Genomic DNA, 8,393 nt, shown 5'->3' on the forward strand with positions numbered 1-8,393 from the left:
TTAGTATACCAGATACTAATGGCGCACCACTGGTGCGCCATTAGTAAAAATTACTAATGGCGTGCTGTTAGTGGCGCACCACAGATGCGCCATTAATGGCCATAATAGGTGCGCCATTAGTAGAGGTTTTTCTAGTAGTGGTAGCTCCGTTCTGGTGTATGCTTCCCTTGTTGGAGCAGCTGCGGTGAGTCGGAAGACGGTGTGTCTGAAGATGCAGATAATGCATAATGTTAAGAACGACATATCTCTTTGATCTGAAGAAATACACTATGAGATCAACAGTGTCGGTGTACAAAAAGAGGGGTACACCTTTTGTACCCCTATAACTGTGCACGGGCAGTCCGAGCCACGGACGCCACCGCATCGAGCAAGGCAAGGGAGATGAGCCAAGGTAAGGCCGAAGCTCGAAAGAAGCAGAACGGCGCCAAGCCCAAGACCACAAAGAGCGAAGGGGACGAAGCGGATTCCCCCAGCAAGATCCTTGCCGGGGGCGGTTTTAGCAAATCCGGCAAGACCCTTGCCGTGGCAGCTCGCCCCACACCTACGGAGCGAATCACCCTTGAGTTCACTGCCCCCGTGGGGTAAGGATTCGGGAGACATCCCCGTGGTGGCATGCAGATCTTTGTGAAGACATTCAAGATCAGATACACACTATAAAAGATGACGACCCTTGGCAGGATCCCAGCCAAGGGGGACCACAAGGCCCCCAGCAAGAGCCTTGCCGGGGATAACAGCGGGCGCCACGGCAAGACCCTTGCCGGGCCTACAGTGAGGCCCTTGCCAAGGACACCCGTAGGGCCACCATCAGGCCCACGCCGATTCGAACCTCTACCACCATTCGCATGCAGCCGCTGACACAACCAGTTGGGCAGGCACCTACGTGGCGGCAAGCGGATCTTCGTGGAGACCCACCGCTGCGCCACCTCAGCTACCTGCCTGCCTACATGGTGCCATGGGCACCGCTGGCCTGGGCGCATGTCGACGCGAAAGGGATCAGCGACGGACAAGACTGGGCTCTCCCCCGCCCCCGATAAAGCAAGGACACCTAAGCATGACGCATTAAATGCGCCTTGTCATGTAATGTGAGGGATAAACTCGTATCACTGTGTCCTTTCCACCTCCTGTGTGCCACTGTGGCAACCCCTTTTCCCTATAAAAGGAGGCCCAAGGCGACCAGGAGGGGGATTCGGCTTTTTGGAGCTCCTCACGCCCCATTGCTAGCTCAAGAACACATATAAACAAATCATCAAGGCAGGAGTAGGGTTTTACACATCCTCGCGGCCCGAACCTGGGTAAAGAACCCGTGTGCTATCTGTTTGATCCGCCCTCCTCACAACCCCGCGCCCCGCAACCATAGTAGGGATTCTCGTGATCCCATAGGTGTCGTCCTCGCACCGACATCTTTGGCGCGCCAGGTAGGGGGTGCGCAGTTGTGAGAATCGGCTCTAGCAGTTAGTTCGACGCTTCTTCATCGTCATGGCGCCCAAGAAGAAGATGACGGTGGCGGTTGGCCCGTTGGGAGCCGGACATTCCGTCCCAACATGGGCGAGCAGCGGACCGGTCGCGGAAAGGACCCGGGGCACCGTTCGCGAACACCAACACCGTCCCAGCAGCCGAAGTTTGGGAGGCGGCGATGTTCGTGCGCCTGGTAACGGGCCACACGCCGCCAAATCCCAAGACGGAGCCAGGCCCTCCGCGGGTGGCGCGGGGCCTTCCAGGATCGCTGCCACCCCGCCCAAAGGCAACGCAAGGGCTTCCAAGACTCCCACGCTGACACCGATGGCGCGCTCCTCTCAAGCGGTGCGCGACAAATGGCATAATCACGCCGAGGACCCCGGGCATCGCCGCGGAAAGAGCCCCGAGCGTCGTTCCCGGGATTTAGAAGACCTGCTCGCCGGCCGAGGCGCTGGTGAAGATGGCATGCGACCGCGGGGTCGTGATGGAACTCCTTCTGACATGGTCAGAAGTCGAAGCGCGTCGCGATCCGTGCAGGTTTCGCTGCCACCAATGCCAGCAGAAGCCCTGGTGCGCGCGGAGTTGCTCCTCGATTTCCCTCCCACTATGGGGAAACTCGACGAGTGGAGAGCCACTATCCGAAGCCTTGTTGTGATGGCCAACAAAAACGAACCGAGTCCGGTGGAGCCCCCGGGTCGACGCTCCGACGGAGTCCCACGCACCAGTGACAAGAGAGCCGGCGGCGCCGCGACCACGGTGCACTCGCCTCCTCCACGCCCGGTACCGCAGACGCCAGCCCGTCGCGACGTCACGGGCGACGAGATTTCCGTAGCATCGTCCGACCCGCGGGCCCACTGTGACCAGCGCCAAGTTCTTCGGGAATGAGAACATGAAGATGCTCCAACCACTATCGAGCGCCGGCGCGGAGCGCGCCACCAATCAGACAGGCGAGCAGGGCCTGCTGTGAGCCACCCAGCACTAGGGAGCCCTGGAGGCCTACCTTATGAGGTAGGTTGTCCGGCTTTTACCCGTGAGCTGCGGCAGTTCCAGTGGCCCACTCACCGCACCTTCAAACCCGACGTGGGCGAAAAGTACAGTGGCAAGACCCATCCATCCGAGTTCCTCAGCGACTACACTATCGCGATGCAAGCTGCCGGAGCCCGCGACGATAAGGTGCTTGTGAATTACTTTTCGTTGGCTCTTAAATCCAACGCCATGTCGTGGTTGATGCACTTGCCGGTAGACTCTATTTCCTCCTCGTCGGATTTGTGCCATGAGTTCGTGGGCGCCTTTACTAGAGGCCACCAAGCCCATGGCGAAGCAAGCGACCTGCACGTCATTCCCCAGAAGGGAGGCAAGAGTCTCCGAAAGTATATTCAGAGGTTCAGCCGGGTACAGTACAATATCCCTGATGTTCACCCTGCGCCATCATCAGCGCGTTCCACCAGAACATGCGTAACCACAAGATGCGCGAAGAGATGGCAATGAACAAGGTGAGAGACGTAGCAGAACTCTATGTTCTTGCTGACAAATGTGCCTGAGCCGAAGAGGGAAGGAAGTACCCCGGCGAAGATGCCGGTGTGGAAACCGACTCCTCAGATGAGGATATTGCCGCCCCAACAAAGAAAGGCTGGCACCGCAACAGGAAGCGCAAAGGAAAAGCCGTGCTTGCCGTTGAGGGATCCGAAGACGCCGTCTCCACCAAGAAAACCAAGGCAGATGACCCCGGCAAGGAGGTTGCAAGGTGTGTTGCCTGCCAGGCCTTGGCGGCTGCCGAGAAGCCGGGAAACTCCGACAAGGGATACTGCAAGATCCATCGCACCAAGGGCCATGCTCTCCAGGACTGCCGACAGGTTGAGCTCCTCGCTGAGAAGCAGAGGGCTGAGTATGAGAGGCGGGACAAGGAGAAGGGCCCAGACGGTGCTGAGGGGTCCGGCAAGAAGCATAATGGCCAGGCGGGCCATCGCGGCAAGGATAAGCAACAGGAGAGGCCCGCCCGGGGCCGTGACAGAAAGCCAGAAGACGACGGTCACGAAGAGGACGACGAGTCCGGCGACCAAGAGTTTCAGAAAGCTACAGAGGCCATGTGCATCGACGGCGGCGCCTCGCTACACACTTCTCGCCGCCGGCTCAAACAGTGGGCGCGAGAGATTACAGCGGGAGAGCCGTCATTTGATGCCCAAAGGCCACTGAAGTGGTCCAGCACACCTATCATTTTCGACAGTGAGGACCACCCTGATCGCACTACTGCGGTCGGGTGCTTGCCATTGTTGGTTTCACCAACAATATGTAACCTCAAGGTGATGAAGATGCTAGTCGATGGCGGGGCCGGTCTGAACTTGATCTCGCCTGCCATGATCGAGAAACTGTAGATTCCTGATGGAGACCTCAAAGAGACGGGCATGTTTCAGGGGGTCAACCCGGGAAGAAGCCAACCAAAGGGAAAGGTCACGCTGCCCGTGACTTTTGGAAGCGACCTGAACTTCAGGACAGAGAGGATCGTGTTCGATGTTGCCAAGATCCCCTTGCCCTACAACGGGATCCTTGGCCGCCCAGCGCTGGCCAAGTTCATGGCGGCGTCACACTATGCCTACAACACCCTGAAGATGCCAGGACCTATGATGATCATCACCATCCCCTTCGACAAGAGAGATGTGCTGGTTTGCGCTAACCAACTATACCAGCAAGCAGTTGCAGCAGCTGCCGCCGCTAGGGCACTTGCTCTGACCGCTGGGACCCCGGGAGGGAAGAAGAAGAAGAAGACCGGTGAGACCTCGGACACCCACTCCGGTAAGCGCACCTCTTCGGAGTGTAGCGCTGCCGTCGAGGACGTGCTTGAGAGCTCCACCGGCAGGAACAAGAAGCCCAGGGCCGTACCGCCGGGAACCAAGAAGGTATTTGTCAATGAGGACGGCACGGGGGGAGCTTTTACCATAAGCTCCACCCTTCATGACAAATAGGAAGATGCGCTCGTCACCTTCCTGCGGGCGAATGTCGATGTGTTTGCATGGCAAGCTTCCGACATCCCTGGTGTTCCCAGGGAGGTGATTGAGCACCACCTTGCTGTCAGCCCTCACGCGTGGCCCGTCAAGCAGAAGGCCAGAAAGAACGCTTTGGAACGACAAGAGTTCATTACTAAAGAGATCCGAAAACTGGAAGCAGCAGGTTTGGTAAGAGGAGTGCTCCATCCAACGTGGTTGGCCAATACGGTCGTGGTGCGCAAAGCAAATTGGAAGTGGAGACTGTGTATTGATTACACATATATCAATAAGGCTTGCCCTAAAGGCCCCTTCCCGTTGCCACGCATCGACCAGATTGTTGACTCCACGGCTGGGTGTGATCTGCTGTCATTCCTCGACGCCTACTACGGCTACCACCAGATCTTCATGACAAGAGAAGACGAAGAGAAAATGGCATTCGTCACCCCATGTGGTGCGTATTGTTTCATGCGGATGCCTTTCGGGTTGAAGAGTGCTGGTTCGACGTTTGCAAGGGCGGTCCAGATTGGTTTTGAACCCCAACTCCATAGAAATATGGAAGCTTATATGGATGACATAGTGGTCAAAACCAAGGACAGGGCAACCCTCATACCAGATTTGCAAGAAACATTTGCAAACCTGCGCAAGATCAATCTCAAACTGAACCCTAAGAAGTGCGTCTTTGGTGTCCCGTCCGGCAAGCTTCTCGGGTTCTTGGTGTCACAACATGGAATAGAGGCCAATACGGACAAAATCAAAGCTATAGAGCAGATTGAGGCACCCAAGCGAATCAAGGATGTGCGTCGGCTCGCTGGTTGCATCGCCGCCATGGGCAGGTTCATTTCCAAGTCTGCCGAGCGCGCCCTTCCCTTTTTCAAGATCCTGAAGAAGGCGGGCCCGATGGAGTGGACGCCAGAAGCCGAAGCAACATTGCAAGGTTTGAAGAAGTACTTCTCCTCCACGCCAATACTAGTTGCGCCTAGGCCGCAGGAACCGTTGCTGCTATACCTGGTGGCAGCGGACCAGGTGGTCAGCGCTGCACTAGTGGCGTAGAGAGAGGTTGACGACGAAGTTACGGCAGTGGTAGAGCCCAACACCACCAATGCAGAGATGACACGGCCAGTTAACGTGCCACCGAGGAAGAAAATGATGCAGCACCCGGTCTACTTTGTTAGTTCCCTCCTGCAGGGGGCTAGATCAAGGTACTCCGGCATGCAGAAACTGCTCTTCGGCCTTCTTATGGCCTCGAGGAAGCTGAGTCACTACTTCCAGGCACACAAAATCACTGTCGTCACTCGCTTCCCTCTGCAGCGGATATTGCATAATCCGGATGCAACGGGAAGAATTGTGGAATGGGCACTGGAGTTGTCCAGCTTTGGCCTCAAGTTTGAAAGTACCTCGACAATTCAGAGTCGAGTCCTAGCGGAGTTCATTGCAGAATGGACCGCAACGCCTGACGAAGAAGCCCAAGAGACTGCTCTCCCCGGCAAGGAAGCAAGTCGTGATTGGATCATGTACATTGATGGAGCTTTCTCCTTACAAGGCGCCGGGGCTGGCGTGCTGCTTGTTGCACCCACTGGAGAGCACCTCAAGTACGCGATCCAGATGCACTTCCCCAGGGAGGCATCAACCAACAATACGTCAGAGTACGAAGGGCTGCTTGCCGGTCTTAGGATCGCGGCGGACCTCGGAATCAAGAAACTCATCGTCAGGGGGGACTCGCAGCTTGTCGTCAAGCAAGTCAACAAGGATTACCAGAGCCCATTGATGAAGGCCAACATTGATGAAGTGAGAAAGCTGGAAGAGTGTTTCGACGGTATACAGGCTGAACACGTTCCCCGAGCGGAGAACGATATTGTCGATTACCTGTCCAAATGTGCTGCCCTCAAGCTACCTATGGAACCAGGTACCTTTGTGCTTCAGCTAACTCAGCCATCCGTTGATCCATCAACAGAGCAGAATAAGAGGAGAAAATCAGGTCCCGGCAAGTACTTTCCTGCCGAGCTCCCCGGAGCCGCCGGCAAGGATGTTGCCGAGGATACTGAGCCCGCCACAGGACGACTGGCTCCGGCGGAGCATCAAGCTCTTGCCGTCAAGATAGCCGCTCCTATAGCGGGGGAAATGCCTTTAGTCCTCGCCGTCGAGCCCTAGGCTCCAGCATGGGCACAACATACCGTCTGATTCCTCCAAACAGGGGAACTTCCTGAGGAGCAGGAAGAAGCGGAGAAAGTAGCCCGTCGCTCTACCATGTACCAGTTCGTCGATGACATCCTGTACAGAAAGAGGCCGAACGGTGTGAAATTGAAGTGTATCCCTCGAGAGGAAGGACTGGAGCTGTTGGCGGAGATACACGGAGGCATATGTGGATCCCACATTGGGTCAAGGGCCCTTGCCGGCAAGGCATTCCGGCAAGGCTTCTTCTGGCCCACCGCCCTCCAGGATGCGATGACACTAGTCACTAGGTGTGAAGCGTGTCAGTTCCATTCAAAGAAGCTCCATCAGCCAGCCCAAGCCCTTCAAACCATTCCTCTCTCCTGGCCCTTCTCGGTCTGGGGGCTTGACATACTGGGCCCTTTCCCCCGCGCTGTCGGGGGCTTTGAGTACTTGTACGTTGCGATCGACAAGTTCACAAAATGGCCAGAGGTGGAGGCAGTGAGGAAGGTCACAGCTCAGTCAGCCGTCAAGTTTTTCAAGGGACTAGTGTGCCGTTTTGGCGTACCTAACAGGGTTATCACCGACAACGACACCCAGTTCACAAGCCGCACCTTCATGCAATACACCCAAGACCTCGACAGCAAAGTTTGTTTTGCTTCCGTTGCTCACCCGCGAAGCAATGGTCAAGCTGAGAGGGCAAATGCTGAAGTACTGCGAGGCTTCAGGACCAAGAACTTTGACAGGCTGCACAAGAGTGGAAGGCACTGGATTGATGAGTTGCCGACGGTTCTTTGGTCGATCAGGACGACGCCAAATCGAGCCACCGGCCAGACACCTTTTGCCCTGGTATACGGGGCGGAAGCAATTCTCCCCACTGAACTCATATACGGTTCACGTCGAGTGCTCGCTTATGACGAGCTTGAGCAAGAGCAACTGCGGCAAGATGACGCAGTGTTCCTTGAGGAAGATCGTCTTCGAGCGGCTGTGAGAGCAGCATGCTACCAGCAAGCATTGCGCCGCTACCATAACCAGAAGATTCATGCCCGGAGCCTTGAGGAACGCGACCTTGTCCTTCGGCGCATTCAATCGGCCAAGAATTCCAACAAGTTGACGCCAAAGTGGGAAGGCCCTTATCGGGTAATACGAGTCACCAGGCCCGCTGCAGTCCGCCTGGAGACCGAAGATGTTGTTCTGGTGAGTAACTCCTGGAACATTGAGCATCTTCCCAAGTTTTACCCGTGAGGCGCGGCTTGTCGGGCCCCCCGAAAAGCCACCTTTTGTACAAGCATTGCCGATAATGCATGTAACCCTTTGTACAAAGCCAGGCACAGACCCTGAGCATAAATAAATGAAGCGCTGGCGCCCTAAGTTATAGCATGCATGCTAGGTCAAGTCTCTTCCTTGGTTAGGGTTGATAGTGCTTAAGCGGCGAATAACCCCTAGCTTAGAGGTCGAGTATGCGTCCCTTTGCTGTTCTTTTGTCTTCTTTGGTTCACAAGACTCGCAGATATCCTTGCCGGATCACTTGAGGACGAAAAGGAAAAGAGGGACAGACTGGCATCTAGACCCCGGCAAGCGAGTATTGTCGGGGGCTGCAAGTACAAAGATTCACCCACGGCGAACCAGAGTTGCCGGGGGCTACAACTTTAGATAAGTTCTTCATCCCTTATCATGCATTCCCTCATGGACTGAGGTATGTGAAACCTCGTTTTTTCCAAAGCTACCGTGCTCCCCTAAAAACTGTAGGCCCTAGGGCTCGCTCCTAGGGCCAGACTTAGTCGTAGTCGCGGCGGCAAAAGGATGAAA

The sequence above is a fragment of the Triticum aestivum genome, chromosome 7B (assembly GCF_018294505.1).
Source record: "Triticum aestivum cultivar Chinese Spring chromosome 7B, IWGSC CS RefSeq v2.1, whole genome shotgun sequence".
NCBI classification, from domain to species: domain Eukaryota; kingdom Viridiplantae; phylum Streptophyta; class Magnoliopsida; order Poales; family Poaceae; genus Triticum; species Triticum aestivum.